This window comes from Oncorhynchus clarkii, chromosome 21 (assembly GCF_045791955.1).
Source record: "Oncorhynchus clarkii lewisi isolate Uvic-CL-2024 chromosome 21, UVic_Ocla_1.0, whole genome shotgun sequence".
NCBI lineage: Eukaryota > Metazoa > Chordata > Actinopteri > Salmoniformes > Salmonidae > Oncorhynchus > Oncorhynchus clarkii.
In genome coordinates, this window is record NC_092167.1 from 21,051,459 (window position 1) to 21,069,384 (window position 17,926).

Here is a 17,926-nt window from a genome sequence, read left to right on the forward strand (position 1 = left end):
CACCCACACAGGAAGCAATCAGTCTGATCCGTCACTGGTCTGATTAGATTACGTGGGCTTCTCTCTTTTGTACTCTTGTAATAGGTTGTACAGGTTGTTAGTAATTTGTTTTCTATCAGCTCTCAATGTCCTTGGGAGAGGATAAATACAGTGCCTTGCGAAAGTATTCGGCCCCCTTGAACTTTGCGACCTTTTGCCACATTTCAGGCTTCAAACATAAAGATATAAAAATGTATTTTTTTTTTTGAAGAATCAACAACAAGTGGGACACAATCATGAAGTGGAACGACATTTATTGGATATTTCAAACTTTTTTAACAAATCAAAAACGGAAAAATTGGGCGTGCAAAATTATTCAGCCCCCTTAATACTTTGTAGCGCCACGTTTTGCTGCGATTACAGCTGTAAGTCGCTTGGGGTATGTCTCTATCAGTTTTGCACATCGAGAGACTGACATTTTTTCCCATTCCTCCTTGCAAAACAGCTCGAGCTCAGTGAGGTTGGATGGAGAGCATTTGTGAACAGCAGTTTTCAGTTCTTTCCACAGATTCTCGATTGGATTCAGGTCTGGACTTTGACCATTCTAACACCTGGATATGTTTATTTTTGAACCATTCCATTGTAGATTTTGCTTTATGTTTTGGATCATTGTCTTGTTGGAAGACAAATCTCCGTCCCAGTCTCAGGTCTTTTGCTGACTCCATCAGGTTTTCTTCCAGAATGGTCCTGTATTTGGCTCCATCCATCTTCCCATCAATTTTAACCATCTTCCCTGTCCCTGCTGAAGAAAAGCAGGCCCAAACCATGATGCTGCCACCACCATGTTTGACAGTGGGGATGGTGTGTTCAGGGTGATGAGCTGTGTTGCTTTTACGCCAAACATAACGTTTTGCATTGTTGCCAAAAAGTTCAATTTTGGTTTCATCTGACCAGAGCACCTTCTTTCACATGTTTGGTGTGTCTCCCAGGTGGCTTGTGGCAAACTTTAAACAACACTTTTTATGGATATCTTTAAGAAATGGCTTTCTTCTTGCCACTCTTCCAATAAGGCCAGATTTGTGCAATATACGACTGATTGTTGTCCTATGGACAGAGTCTCCCACCTCAGCTGTAGATCTCTGCAGTTCATCCAGAGTGATCATGGGCCTTTTGGCTGCATCTCTGATCAGTCTTCTCCTTGTATGAGCTGAAAGTTTAGAGGGACGGCCAGGCTTGGTAGATTTGCAGTGGTCTGATACTCCTTCCATTTCAATATTATCGCTTGCACAGTGCTCCTTGGGATGTTTAAAGCTTGGGAAATCTTTTTGTATCCAAATCCGGCTTTAAACTTCTTCACAACAGTATCTCGAGACCTGCCTGGTGTGTTCCTTGTTCTTCATGATGCTCTCTGTGCTTTTAACGGACCTCTGAGACTATCACAGTGCAGGTGCATTTATACGGAGACTTGATTACACACAGGTGGATTGTATTTATCATCATTAGTCATTTAGGTCAACATTGGATCATTCAGAGATCCTCACTGAACTTCTGGAGAGAGTTTGCTGCACTGAAAGTAAAGGGGCTGAATAATTTTGCATGCCCAATTTTTCAGTTTTTGATTTGTTAAAAAAGTTTGAAATATCCAATAAATGTCGTTCCACTTCATGATTGTGTCCCACTTGTTGTTGATTCTTCACAAAAAAATACAGTTTTATATCTTTATGTTTGAAGCCTGAAATGTGGCAAAAGGTCGCAAAGTTCAAGGGGGCCGAATACTTTCGCAAGGCACTGTAGGTTGTTGTTGAAGATGAGAATGTGTTTTATGTCAACTCTATATAAGCTGTGTACTATATGTGATATGATAGGTACTGTTTGTTCTCAGGAGAGGATGAAGAGCTTCTGTGGGACTGGGAAGCCAAAGGCAGCACTGGATCTGATTAGCCCACCTCTTCTTTGCCATTCAGGCTGTATCACAACTGGCCGTGATTGGAAGTCCCATAGGGCGGCGCACAATTGCTCCAGCGTCGTCCGGGTTTGGCCGGTGTAGGCCGTCATTGTAAATAAGAATTTGTTCTCAACTGGCTTGCCTAGTTAAATAAGTTGTCCTAAAGCACTAGTGTTTTCCTAGAGACGTGCAGATGAAAACCTCTCTCTCGCACACGCGTGCACACACACACACACACACACTTACACTCCCCAATATGTCTACCATGTGTGACTCTTACCTAATCTCCGCTCTACTGTATGCTCTACTATATGCTCTACTGTATGCTCTACTGCCAAAAGCTCCAGCTTCTTATAAGACAGAAAATAGTTTACTAAACATGTCATATATAAGTCATTTCTGTTATCTAAGATTTCACAAAATCTTCCTTCCTTCATATACCCTGTAAGACTACCTTTAAACTCCTATCACTAATATATAATCTATAGCCCTGTGATAACAAGAACAACCCCCATAATAACACTAATGTCACTAATCTAGAGCCCTCTTAGCCGCATGTGCACACGTGGGTCTGTGTTTGTTTTTTTCACGTCTGTTCAATGGATCCACTGCCTGTCTGTGTTAAAGATCTTCATGCATAACACAGTTACACTCTTTGCTCTCCCCTCATTACAGGAGGCTAATGGGATATTAACAGGGTTAGTAAGTTATATAAGGTGTGCCCTGTGTATGCTGTAAGTGCCCCCCCCCCCCCCCCACACAATGTTCAATGGTTTTTTTAAAGGTATTTGCTTTGTCCATAGCTTGTTCCTAATCAATGCAATGCCAGGTGCTGACTGATTTATAGGGCTTCCTTATCCAAAACAACAATAACTGAGGGAAGAAGAAACGAAGGAAAAGAGAAAAAAAAAACGTCTTGAATGGTAACAAAAAAAAGGCAAACTGTAGAGAGAAGGGGGAAAAGTGTTAGAGCAAAAGAGAGAGCGAGAGAGATTGACAGACCTATACAATACGGACTGAGTGCATATAGTATAGTTTAGATATATGCCACTTTGGTCTTAGGCAGGATGTGACTCCACCCTAACGTCTATACAATGAAAGTGTTTCCTTTTTAAAGTCTTGGGGTCATTATTCCATCTCCACTGCCGTCTGCACTTCCTGCCTCCAAAACAATGTACTTACTCTTCCTGTCCTGTTCTGTTTGGCCTCCTAGTGGGATGTAGCGTCCATTCCCAGGAGACCACCCGCCTGCCTGGCCGCTGTACACCCTCGACCCCAGGGACTGAGTTAGCCTCTCTATATCTCTCTCGCTCTCTCTGATAAGTGTTTATGAGCATTAATTAATTTCAAGCACAGATTCAACCACAAAGAGCAGGGAGGTTTTTCAATGCTCGCAAAGAAGGGCACCGATTGGTATGAATAATACAACATTTAAAAAAAAGAGCAGACGGTGAATATCTATTTGAGCATGGTGAAGTTATTAATTAGGCTTTAGATGGTATATCAATAAACACACCCAGTCACTACAAAGATACAGGTGTGCTTCCTAACCCAGTTGCTGGAGAGGAAGGAAACTGCTCAGGGATTTCACCATGAGGCCAATGGTGATTTTAAAACATGGTTGTGATATGAGAAAACTGAAAATGGATCAACAACATTGTAGTTACCCCACAATACTATGGTGAATGATAGAGTGAAAAGAAGGAAACCTCTACAGCAGGGTTCCCCAACTGGCGGCCCGCGGGCCAAATGTATTTTTAAAACTTTGCACTTCCCCCCTCAAGTTTTTTATTTAAATAACTAGCTTTGTGGAATTTTCATTCCTATACATAAAGAACTGTAAAAACACCAGGATATCAGCTCCAAGTGATTTGAATTTAGGAAATATGTTACCAAGTATTACCACTTATAGTGGAGAGAAATATGTGACAGTATAGAAATAATAATTAATAATAATGGATTGGATTTACATAGCGCTTTTCTATCAACTGGGGTACTTAAAGCTCTTTACATAGGTGGAGGAAGTTCACCTCATCCACCATCAATGTGTAGCACCCACCTCAGTGATGCACAGCGACACATTTTGTACCAGAACGCTCACCACACATCAGCTATCAGGTGGAGAGGTGAGGAGTGATATATGCCAATTAGGAATGAGGGGGATGATTAGGTGGCAATGATGGAATGTGGCCAGTTTGGGAATTTTAGCCATGTCACAGGGATACACACCCCTAATCTTACAATAAGTGCCATGGGATTTTGAATGACCAAAGAGAGTCAGGACACTTGTTTTAACGTCCCATCCGAAAGACGGGCACCCTACGCAGATCTCCAAATGTAATCAATGTTTGAAATGATGTTTTAGTCAAGTATTTTATCTGTTTAGGCTTCTTGTGGTCAAGATGCAGTCTACAAATATTTGTTTTATTATGTTCCGGCCCTCCCGACCATCCCCTCTAGAAAATGTTTACCTCTGCTGAATCTAGTTGATGATCCCTGCTGTACAGAATACAAATATTCCTAAACATGTGTCCTGTTTGCAACAAGGCACCTAACTAATACAGCAAAGAATGTGGCAAAGAATCAAACTTATTTTCCTGCATATGAAGTGTTATGTTTGGGGCAAATCCAATACAACACATCACTGAGTACCACTCTTCATATTCTCAAGCGTGGTGGTGGCTGTATCCCGTAGTGTGCATGCTTGTCACCGGTAAGGGCTAGGGAGATTTTAGGGGGATAAGAAGAAAGGGAATACAGCTAAGCACAGGCAAAATCCTAGATCCTTAGTCTTTCCAACAGACACTGGGAGTCAAATTCACATTTCAGGAGGACAATGACCTCAAACACAAGGCCAAATATACACTGGAGTTGCTTACTAAGATAACATTGAATGTTCCCGAGTGGCCTAGTTATAGTTTTGACTTAAATCGGCTTGGAAATCTACGGCAAGACTTGAAAATGGCTTTCTAGCAATGATCAACAACCAACTTGACAGCACTTGAATCATTTTTGAAAGAATAATGGGCAAATATTGTACAATCCAGCTGTGCAAGGCTCTTATAGACTTACCCCAAAATACTTGTAGTTGTAATCACTGCCAAATATGTTTCTAACATGTATTGTCACCGGTGATGAATACTTATCTAATCCATTTTTATTTATCTTCAATTAGAATTTAATTAAGGGATGTTAGCCCTTTCCTACATGCAGAATCTTTCCAGATCCTTGATATCCTCCGTCTGCTCTTATTGACCAAACAGGCCCCCATTAACATCGATGGGGCTGTAGTGTAGTGGGTCGAGAGTTTCAAGTTCCTTGGTGTCCACATCACCTACAAACTATCATGGTCTAAGCACACCAAGATAGTCATGAAGAGGGCACGACAAAACCTTTTCCCCCTCAAGAGACTGAAAAGATTTGGCATGGGCCCCCACATCCTCAAAAGGTTCTACAGCTGCACCATTGAGCAGCTGGTATTGCAACTGCTCGGCATCTGACAATATGGCACTACAGAGGGTAGTGCGAAGAGCCCAGTACATCACTGGGGCCAAGCTTCCTGCCATCCAGGATCTATATAATAGGCGGTGTCAGAGGAAAGCCCATAACATTGTCAGACTCCAATAGCCCAAGTTATAGACTGTTTTCTCTACTACCGCACGGCAAGCAGTATCGGAGTGCCAAGTTTAGGACCAAGCGGCTTCTACCCCAAGCCATAAGACTGCTGAACAATTCATAAAATCGCCACCGGAAAATTTACATTGTCCCCCTCTCCCCTTTGTACACTGCTGCTACTCGCTGTTTGTCTGTTACCTATGCACTTCGTCCCCACCTACATGTACAGATTATCTCAGCTAGCCCGCACACTGACTCGGTACCGGTGTCCCCTGTATAAAGCCTTGTTATTGTTATTGTGTTACTTTTATTATTACTTTTTATTTTTGTCGTCTTGGTAAATATTTTATTTTTCTTGAGCTGTTGGTTAAGGGCTTTTAAGTAAGCATTTCACGGTAAAGTCTACACTTGTTGTATTCGGCGCAATAGACAAATAATGTTTGATTTGATTCGATTTGACTTTTACAGCACCAGTCAAAAGTTTGGACACCTACTAATTTCAGGGTTTTTCTTTAATTGTACTATTTTATACACTGTAGAATAATAGTGAAGACATCAAAACTATGAAATAACACGGAATCATGCAGTAACCAAAAAAGTGTTAAACAAATCAAAATATGTTTTATATTTGAGATTCTTCAAAGTAGCCACCCTTTGCCTTGATTACAGCTTTGCATACTCTTGGCATTCTCTCAACCAGCTTCATGAGGTAGTCACCTGGAATGCATTTCAATTAACAGGTGAACCTTGTTAAAAGTTATTTTGTGGAATTTCTTTCCTTCTTAATGTGTTTGAGCCAATAAGTTATGTTGTGAAAAGGTAGGGGTGGTATACAGAAGATAGCCCTATTTGGTGAAATACCAAGTCCATATTATGGCAAGCACAGCTCAAATAAGCAAAGAGAAACGACAGTCCATCATTACTTTAAGACAAGAACTTTGAAAGGTTCTTCAAGTGCAGTTGCAAAAAACATCCCAGAGTTACCTCTGCTGCAGAGGACAAGTTCATTAGAGTTACCAGCTTCATATTGAAGCCCAAATAAATGCTTCACAGAGCTCAAATAACAGAAACATCTCAACATCAACTGTTCAGAGGAGACTACGTGAATCAGGCCTTCATGGTCAAATTGCTGCAAAGAAACCATTACTAAAGGACACCAATAATAAGAAGAGACTTGCTTGGGCAAGAAACACGAGCAATGGACATTAGACCGGTGGAAATATGTCCTTTGGTCTGATGAGTCCAAATTTGAGATTTTTGGTTCCAACCGGCGGTGTCTTTGTGAGACGCAGAGTAGGTGATCGGATGATCTCTGCATGTGTGGTTTCCCACATGAAGCATGGAGGACAAAGTGTGATGGTGTGGAGGAGCTTTGCTGGTGACACTGTCTGGGATTTATTTAGAAAGCAAGGCACATTTTTATTTTATTTTTAACTCTGTTTATTAAGTTTTACACACACACAGACAGACAGACAAGACAACACAAAGCAATATAAATAATATACTCAACTAGAAAAAATACAAATAATACATTCTAAAAAATAGCTTTAAAGATACCATACTTTAGACAAGTTAAACACACCAGGCAGAATGCTACAAAGGTTATAGGGCAATCTATAGTACAGGGACAGAGCAAACACCTTACCATTGTTGCTGTAAACAGTCATGGGATAAGGGTGGAGAAATACAACCACTCCCAGACATTCACGGCCACAGACCGACCATCCACTGGACCAAAAATAAAAAGTTTACAATGCTTTAAAATAAAAAAATGAATAATAATCATTTTATGTAGGCGTGAACAAAATGTAAAAATAAAAATAACTGTGAAAAACAAGCTCACACTTCAGTCTCTGCCCGGGCAAGATGAACAAGGCATCCGCAGGTCACAATCAATAAACACATCAACCTTTAATGCCCCCCCAGACAAAACACAAAGAAAAGCTCATCCAACCCTTAAGTCACAGGGGGGTCAAATACAGACTTATTTTGGTTTTAATAGGAGTGCCATCAGAGAATGGACTGTTTGAAGTAAGACCGGAAAGGAGCCCAAGCCTCATTAAACAGTTTGGGGTTCCCCCGTGAATTGAATTGAATTTTTTCTAGTTTCATAGAGCACAACACATCTCTCATCCAATATTTAAAAGATGGGGTAGCTGCCATCTTCCAGTTCTGTAGTATTAGCCGTCTAGCTGAATGAGTTGTATAAGCAACAGTGTCCGACTGGATTCTTGATAGGGGGTACCTATGGGCAGTACTCCAAAAAGGGCTGTAAGGGGAGACTGATCTATAACAGTGTCATATATATCAGATAAACATTTAAATATGAATTCCCAGAAACCTGACAGTTTATGACAGCCCCAAAACACATGCAACAGTGTGGCTGGTTCCACTTTACATCTGACACAGGTAGGATCAAAGTCAGAGAATATTCTTCCAAGTTTGGCCCCCGACCAGTGGATACGGTGAACCACCTTGAATTGAATTAGGCTGTGTCTAGTGCTAAATGAGGACGAGTGCACCCTGTGCAGCACAGATTCCCAGGTGTCTTCCCCAAGTTCCTCCCCCAAATCCTTTTCCCATCAAGTCTTTAAAGGCACCAAAGAAGGGTTCTGTAAGTCATGAATGATTGCATATACATCTGAAATTGCGCCCCTAGGAAGCTTGTTCAGCTCCAAGATGCTCTCTATAGCTGTATTCGCAGGCCTATGGGGAAATTCAGGTGTGTTAGCTCTGTCAAAGTTCCTAGTCTGGAGATAGCGGAAAAAGTGGGATTGGGGAGGTTGAACTTTTCCTGCAGCTGAGCAAAAGAGGCAAATGTATCATCAAAAAATAATTGGGCTAGTGAGGAGAGGCCTAGTGAGTGCCAGATGCCAAAAGCCCCATCATTCAAAGATGGAGGAAATAAAATGTTCTGATCGATTGGGCCTGATAGAGAAAAGCCTCGGAGGCTAAAAGCTAAACGGAACTGATTCCACACTTTAAGGGACTGCTTTACAATTGGGTTGACACACCTTTTGCCTAGAGACATGGCGAGAGACGAGCACAACACAGAAGAAAGTGCAGCAGGTTTACACGATTCAGACTCCATCTGGACCCAGAGTGGTCGAGGGCCAGTAGGACCAGTCTGCAGCCAGTACAGAAGGGCTCTGAAATTTGCAGCCCAATAGTATGTCTGAAAATTTGGTAGAGCTAAACCCCCCACTGACTTAGGCTTCTGTAAATGTTTTCTACCAATCTGTGGTACCTTTCCATCCCAAATAAAATGCATGAATGTTTGATCCAGTGAAATAAAAAAAGATTTTGGAATAAAAATGGGTAAACATTGAAATAAATATAAACATTTGGGCAACACACTAATTTTAATGACATTAATCCTTCCGATAAGAGAAAGAGGTAGCGAATTCCAAAAAGTAAAAGATTGTTTCAAACTGTCTGCTAGAGCAACACATTTGAATATTTCCATGTCACTCTAACTCCCAAGTAGGTGAATTGATCCCGGACAATCCTAAACTGAGAACTTGTAAAAGAGCACTTTGAGGCAGCCTTGTTTACAGGAAAAAGCTCACTCTTGCCTAGATTCAGGTTGTACCCTGAGATTGATCCAAACTTTTTAAGAACAGATAAGGCACGTGGCAATGAGGTATCAGGGTTAGAGATAAACAAAAGGAGGTCGTCAGCATATAGCGAGACTTTCTGCTCTAAGCCCGTCCTGGTTATACCTTGAATGGCATCATTAGAGCGTAGTGCAATGGTGAGAGGCTCGATTGCTAAAGCAAACAACAAGGGGGAGAGTGGACAACCCTGTCTGGATCCGCGGTGCAAGGGAACATAGTCAGAGGACAAGTTGTTAGTCCGTACCGAAGCCATGGGGGAAAAATAAAGAATCTTTATCCACGCAATGAATTTGGGGCCAAAGCCAAATCTATAAAAAGGCAGCTGGTAGGTAATCCCACTCAACACGGTCAAACGCTTTTTCCACATCAAGTGAGACCACCACCTCCGGGTCCTCCGACGCTGGGGAGTACAGTATATTCACAAGGCGCCTAATATTGAAAAACAAATGCCTATTCATCACAAAGCTAGTCTGGTCAGAGTGTATTACTTGGTGCAGCGAGCCTTCCATACAAATGGCTAAAAGCTTGGCTAGGATTTTGTAATCACAGTTTAAAAGCGAGATTGGGCGATAGGATCCACATTCCAAGGGGTCTTTGTTTTTCTTTAATAGTAATGAAATTGAAGCTGAGGAAACTCTAGTTCAAGCACTAATGGTGAATGGTCAGAAATAACAATACTCTTGTAAGTACACTGCCGAAGGTTAGGCAGAAGTTTTTTGTCCAAAAAGAAGTAATCAATCCGGGAGTATGTTTGATGAACATGAGATGCTGGGCATAAATGACGCTCAAAACTTTTAAAATTGAAGTGAGACCCCAAAAAACGTGTTGCCTCGGGAGACATTTACTGTTTACTGGGTCAATGCAAACGGATGCAGTAAACAAATAGCCAAAAATATTTTGAGTCATTGAGACACTGTGTAAGCAAACTGAGACAGCCTAGAAACACAGGAGTTTAGTAAAACCTTAATAAAATAAAATTAAAATGACTGAATGCTTGTAAGGCAAGGACACTAGATGATCAAAACATTAGATCACATCAAATAAGCCTGAATGGGTTCGCCAACTATACAAGACTAGCCTGTTATAACTAAACATAATTGTACCACAGGTGGGTTACTTACTATCCACAGTTCACACGCAACAGTTGCTGAACTGTAAGCAATTTCAAGATGTCTTGATGTGACATTGAATATGAGCCATAGCCTCATCCGGAAACTCAAATGTGTAGTCTTTACCGTCATGAGATAATAAACTGCTTGGAATTGCAGCCCATACTTCACACCTGGATTGTCCTGTAGTAGTCTTTTGGCCTGTCCGAAAGCTGCGCGCTGCCTGGTATTGCGGGCTCGTCAGAGAATCTCCATCTTCTCATGAAAAAAGTGCACTCGAAGAATGTCACGGGGCCTCTCCCCATCCCGGGGCTTTGGGCGCAGCGACCGGTGGGCACGATCAATCAGGGGCTTTTAATCTAAGGCAAGAACATCCTTCAGCAGCCCTGAAACTAAATCCGTGGCGCGAGGCATTTCCGCTGACTCTGAGACCGATACAAGTCTCAGGTTATTGCGGTGAGAGAATCCCTCTAAACTCACACAGTTCTCCTTCACCTTTTTCAAGTCGGAAACATTGGTAGCGGAGGTCTCCATTGCTGCGATCGTTGTAGTGTGTGACTCCGTTGTTGCTTTGAGTGATGTGATTGCTGGCACCATCTTTCGGGCCTCAATCGTAGCAACCACCTCCGTTTTCATTTCAACTATCTCAGAGCGTAGTAGTTTGATGGACTCGAGAATGTTCATTTCAGCGCCGCCAGGCCAGGCCGCACCCCCGGGTAAAGTGTGAGTCCCCGGATCCTCAGACTCAGGAGAGGGCGGTGATGAGAGTGGGTCTTGTAGGCCGGGTTTTCTCAAAGCCATGCTTTTGGCCTTATGTTTCGTCGACATGCTGACTTGGTTTTTACGAAAAGGGATCACCAAACTAATATTTGAAAATAAATACGGTTCTGCTGCAAAATTCACAAAAACTTTAAGAATACCACGGGAGCAAACGGAAAACACGTCAGTCGCACATGGCATCCCTCCAATTCCCGCAAGGCATATTTAACCAGCATTGCTATCACAGCATTCTGCAGCAATAGGCCATCGCATCTGGTTCGCACTTCGTGTAACTATTGTTTCTCAACATGACAATTACCCAAAACACACCTCTAGGCTGTGTAAGGGCTATTTGAACTAGAAAGATAGTGATGGAGTGCTGCATCAGATGACCTGGCCTCCACAATCACCCAACCTCATCCCAATTATTTTATTTATCTTTATTTAACTAGGCAAGTCAGTTAAACAACTAGTTAGGGATAGGCGGGACGCAAATGTCTCAACTGGCCAATTGCCAGGGAAAATGCATTTTACTTTTTTTTAAAACTTTCATTAAATCACACATGTAAGATACTCAATTAAAGCTACACTCGTTGTGAATCCAGCCAACATGTCAGATTTAAAAAATGCTTTTCGGCGAAAGCATAAGAAGCTATTATCTGATAGCCTGCACCATCTGCACCAGCAGTAAACAAAGGAGTTAGCATATTTCAACCCTTTAGGCGCTAAACAAAATGCTGAAATAAAATATAAAACATGCATTACCTTTGACAAGCTTCTTTTGTTGGCACTCCAACATCACAATTGGTCCTTTTGTTCGATTAATTCCATACACATATATCCAAAATGTCCATTTATAAAGCGTGTTTGAATCCAGAAAAAAACAGATTACAAAAAATGCAACGTCACTACAAAATATTTCAAAAGTTGCCTATAAACTTTGCCAAAATATTTCCAACTACTTTTGTAATACAACAAATTGTAGACGGGGCAATCTGTGTTCAATACAGGAATGAAAACAAACCAGTGCCACTTTTCACGTCTTGCGCAACTCACAAAAGTGTACCCAGTTCCTAGTTGGTCTACTTCTTCATTGCACAAAGGAATAACCTCAACCAAATTCCAAAGACTGGTGACATCCAGTGGAAGCGGTAGGAACTGCATGCGGTAGAAAAACATGTCCCTAAGAAATATCCCTTGGCAATAACAAGTCAGGGAACAGAGAGAGGCAAAAAAATAAAAATAATCTGAACAGTTAGTCCTCGGGGTTTTGCCTGCTACATAAGTTCTGTTATACTCACAGACATGATTCAAACAGTTTTAGAAACTTCAGAGTGTTTTCTATCCCAATCTATGAATAATATGCATATCTTATACTCTTGGCATGAGTAGCAGGAAGTTGGAATTGAGCACGCTATTTATCCAAAAGTGAAGATTTTGCCCCCTAGCCCTTAAGAACAAATTCTTATTTAAAATGATGGCCTGGGCCTCCCGGGTGGCGCAGTGGTTAAGGGCGTTGTACTGCAGCGCCAGCTGTGCCATCAGAGTCCCTGGGTTTGCGCCCAGGCTCTGTCGTAACCGGCCGTGACCGGGAGGTCCGTGGGGCGACGCACAATTGGCCTAGCGTCGCCCGGGTTAGGGAGGGCTTGGTCGGTAGGGGTGTCCTTGTCTCATCGCGCACCAGCGACTCCTGTGGTGGGCTGGGCGCAGTGTGCGCTAACCAAGGTGGCCAGGTGCATGGTGTTTCCTCCGACACATTGGTGCGGCTGGCTTCCGGGTTGGATGCGCGCTGTGTTAAGAAGCAGTGCGGCTTGGTTGGGTTGTGTATCGGAGGACGCATGACTTTCAACCTTCGTCTCTCCCGAGCCCGTACGGGAGTTGTAGCGATGAGACAAGATAGTAGCTACTACAACAATTGGATACCACGAAATTGGGGAGAAGAAAAAAAATGGCCTAGGAAAATTGGGTAACTTCCTTTTTTACAGGCAGAACGACAGATATTTACCTTGTCAGCAGGGGATTCAATCTAGCAACCTTTCAGTTACTGGTCTAATGCTCTAACCACTAGGCTACCTGTCACCCCAAATGAGATGGTTTGGGTTGAGTTGGACCGCAGAGTGAAGGAAAAGCAGCGCTCAGTGCTCAGCATATGTGTGAACTCCTTCAAGACGGTTGGAAAAGCATTCCTCAAGAAGCTGGTTGAGAGAATGCCAAGAGTGTGCAACGCTGTCATCAAGACAAAGGGTGGGTACTTTGAAGAATCTAAAATCTAACATTTATTTACTTTTTTGGTTACTACATGATTCCATATGTGTTATTTTATAGTTTTGATGTCTTCACTATTATTCTACAATGTAGAAAATAGTAAAAATAAAGAAAAACCCTTGAATGAGTAGGTGTGTTCAAACTTTGACTGGTACTCTACATTTTAGTAATTTAGCAGACGTTCTTATCCAGAGCGACTTACAGGAGCAATTAGGGTAAAGTGCCTTGCCCATCTAGTTAGTTCGGTGATTCGAACCAGCGACTTTTCAGTTACTGACCCAATGCCCCGAACCTCTAGGCTACTGGTAATGATAATAACAATTTGGTGTGTGCTTATGTTTTTCCTATTTCACACATTGAAGTAGAAGTATCAATTATATGCATGTTTGACTTGGAAATGTGTTGTTTGGATATCCCAACTCCTCCTGAGACAACCTCTGAGAGTGGGGTCACGGCCAAGGTCTGCCACTATCAACAGCAACCCTGGAGAAATTAGGGTTATGTGCCTTGCTCAAGGGCACAGACATATTTTTCACCTTGTTGGCTCGGGAATAATAAAAAAAAGCAACCTTTCGGTTACTGGCTCAATGCTCTAACTGCTAGACTACCTGCCACCCTGGCTCGTGTGTATGGGTGTGTGATTGTTTTTAGAAAACACAGACACAGCAGCACATTTTGGGAACGTGAACTTGAAAGGGAGTAGGCAGACACACAGTCTTACACACACACACACACCTGAGGGCACAGGGCATCATGGGGACAGGGAGAACTCAGTGAACCTTAGTGAACTACTGGTCAAACTAATCAGATCACCACAGGGGAAATGAGAGCCCCCTCTGCATCCTTGCCCCCACCCTACCATACCCCACCCATCACACACCTTCTAACTGAATTTGGATATGCACCCCCCTGCTATAGAGTTCTGTGTGTGTGTGGCCTTCTCCTTGGGTACCACTCAGTGCTAGATGACTTCAGGGCCTTTTAGAACTTTTAGAGCTCCACTCTCAGCACTGATATGCTGTGCTATATGTACCCCTAGTCCCGCCTCCCCTGCCTAGCTTATTCGTTATGCAATACGGTTTGATCCAAACTCTCATTTCAGCCAGATCAGGATGAGCTCGTGGAAATCTCTCACTCCTCACCAGAAATGAGAGGGACGGCATCCCAAACCCGGCATACTGCATCCAGATGGGAGGGATCCTGTGGGGGAGCCTTGTGATCCAAGTGTTAACTGAGAGGAGTAGCGTGTTGTAACACCGCATGTGGCTGTGGCTTAGGATGAGGAGAGAACTGGGTGAGGTTCAGTGGTGTCCACTGAGCCCCAGCTGACCTGTTTTCCATACCGCAAGAGAGAAGGGTACAGTGCACTCTGATGATAGTGATTACATCTGAGCAGGACAACTTGATCACTATCACTAACTGCATTCACTATAAGCTGAGTGCACTGTATGTGATATCAATACATAGTCAGCCTGGTTCTGTAACATGGCTGTGTATGGTTTGTATCTGCTCTTAATGTCACACAAGCATATACACACACGCGCACACACACTCTCGCTCCCTCTCTGTTGAATGTGTTCTTGATATGTAATATGTAAAGTCTAATAATATAAACATATGTTATGAATGAACTCTTTCTGTGTATGTACATGCTTAGAATAACTGGTTTAAGCCTAGGTTTAGGTGTGGAGCTCTTGTGTCATATGAAAACATACAGTCCCCATGCCAGATCGCATTATATATTCCATATCTTTACAGCATAATGTCCTACAATGAAAGAGGTCACATTGAGATGGCAAATAGTGATATTTGTTTTGGTACACACTGTACATTTCAAATATGTCATATATGATTACAATAACGTCAAACATCAACGCATGACTTTTATCTAAATGTATTTAGAATGGAATGTATTCAAAATGGAAACCAGGCCCCAGCATCACACCTCGACACTCCCCACAGAATACTCAACAACGAACTGACCAATTTCAAGCTTATTAACTCTCACAGACTGAAAACCCCTGAGGGATGATGGAGAGTCAATGAAAGAAACAACACCATACTTCACAAAGATGGAGTGAAGGGCTTGATGGGGAGAGGGGAGAACAGCGGTCCATTGGGGGAGATGAAGGGAGAGAGAGAGTGGTGTGTGCCAATACATTTTGTTCTTATTAAACCTTTTATAAAAATGCTATAACCATTTAAAGGGACAATGTACTATAAACATAACCAAACATTCAAGTCACAGTCAACCTGTCATATAAAAACTGCATTTACTCTATATTTGAGTCATTATGCATAATGAGTTCTTGAACAACATACTGACAGCCCTGACCTCTTGATTAATTTGAATGACTTGTTAATGGCAACAATTCTGGAACCTTTGGCACGTCGGTGCATGAGTCTGGGCCCATAAGAGCATAAATATTAGCACTGTCTGGGTTTTAGATGCTTCCTGACTTTGTCAGTTCCCATTTGGCAAGAAGAGACAGGATAGTTATAGCTAGTTATAGCCTACCACATTTCCACTTACAGATTGATGTGTTGAACACCTCTCTGAGCAGAAACACAAGCTCCAGGAGAGATGGATGCACTGACTCTGTTCTGACTCTGTTCACATTGTTTCCATTAAGCCTCCCCCTAAACTTACAACAGCCGTTGTCGCTGTGGTGTGGTGGGTAAAAGCAACCATACGCACAAAAAATATATATAAACTCGTCCCTTTTTCAGGACCCTGTCTTTCAAAGATAATTCATAAAAATCCAAATTAATTCACAGATCTTCATTGTAAAGGGTTTAAACACTGTTTCCCCATGCTTGTTCAATGAACCATAAACAATTCATGAACATGCACCTGTGGAACGGTCGATAAGACACTAACAGACGGTAGGAAATTAAGGTCACAGTTATGAAAACTTAGGAGACTAATGAGGCCTTTCTACTGACTCTGAAAAACACCAAAAGAAATATGCCCAGGGTCCCTGCTCATCTGCGTGAACGTGCCTTAAAGATGCTGCAAGGAGGCATGAGGACTGCAGATGTGGCCAGGGCAATAAATTGCCATGTCCGTACTGTGAGACGCCTAAGACAGCTGATCGTCCTCGTGTAAACGATGTGAAATGGCTAGCTAGTTAGCGGGGTGAGCGCTAATAGCATTTCAATCGGTGACGTCACTCGCTCTGAGACCTTGAAGTAGTTGTTCCCCATGCTCTGCAAGGGCTGCAGCTTTTGTGGTGCGATGGGTAACGATGCTTCTATGGGAGGCAGTTGTAGATGTGTGCAGAGGGTCCCAGGTTCGAGCCCAGGTAGGGGCGAGGAGAGGGACGGAAGCTATACTGTTAAACTCTCAGTGGCAGACCAGGTGTAACAACACGAGCACAGGATCAGTACATCCGAACATCACACCTGCGGGACAGGTACAGAATGGCAACAACAACTGGCCGAGTTACCCCAGGAATGCACAATCCCTCCATCAGTGCTCAGACTGTCCACGATAGGCTGAGAGAGGCTAGACTGAGGGCTTGTAGGCCTGTTGTAAGGCAGGTCCTCACCAGACATCGCCGGCAACAACGTCGCCTATGGGCACAAACCCACCGTCGCTGAACCAGACAGTACTGGCAAAAAGTGCTCTTCACTGGCTCATCCTGACATGACTCTCCAGCATGACAATGCCACCTGACATTCTGCTTGTTCTGTGCATGATTTCCTGTAAGACAGGAATGTCAGTGTTCTGCCATGACCAGAGAAGAGCCCGGATCTCAATCCCATTGAGCACTTCTGAGACCTGTTGGATCAGAGGGTGAGAGCTAGGGCCATTCCCCCAGAAATGTCCGGGAACTTGCAGATGCCTTGGTGGAAGAATGGGGTAACATTTCACAGCAAGAACTGGTAAATCTGGTGCAGTCCATGAGGAGGAGATGCACTGCAGTACTTAATGTAGCTGGTGGCACCACCAGATACAGACTGTTACTTTTGATTTTGACCCCCACTTTGTTCAGGGACACATTATTCCATTTATTTTAGTCACATGTCTGTGGAACTTGTTCAGTTTATGTCTCAGCTGTTGAGTCTTGTTATGTTCGTACTAATATTTACACATGTTAAGTTTGCTGAAAATAAACTCAGTTGACAGTGAGAGGACGTTTCTCTTTTTGCTATTACATTTCTTATCCAGCAGGGGCAACCTTCTAACATAGGTCGTGCATCCATCTTGACATGTTCTCCAAAACACAAATGAGATTTCATGAATTGAGTCCTGGAGGTATTGCTTTGCATACCGAATAGAATTCTGGGAAGTAATATGTTTCTAAGAACTTCATATAAGGGAGTATATTTCCTTCTTTATCAAATAAATCAAGGCCAAATATGTTTCTTTCAAGATGCGGTTTTGAACTCAATTTGGCCTCTGTGTGCAAAATTGAGTCACCATCCATCCATACAATGCATCCGACCACATTTTCAGATCAATCATAAACTGGCTCTTACTCAGATAAGGTTACATATCTTTTCCATACGTAATAGGACAAAAGTTGAAGGTCATGCTAGTTCATACCAACAGCCTAGCCTATTTATTGGGGTGTATTGGGGTGACAATTTATTTGCATACAAGAGCAGAGCAGGTTTGCCTCATTTGTCTT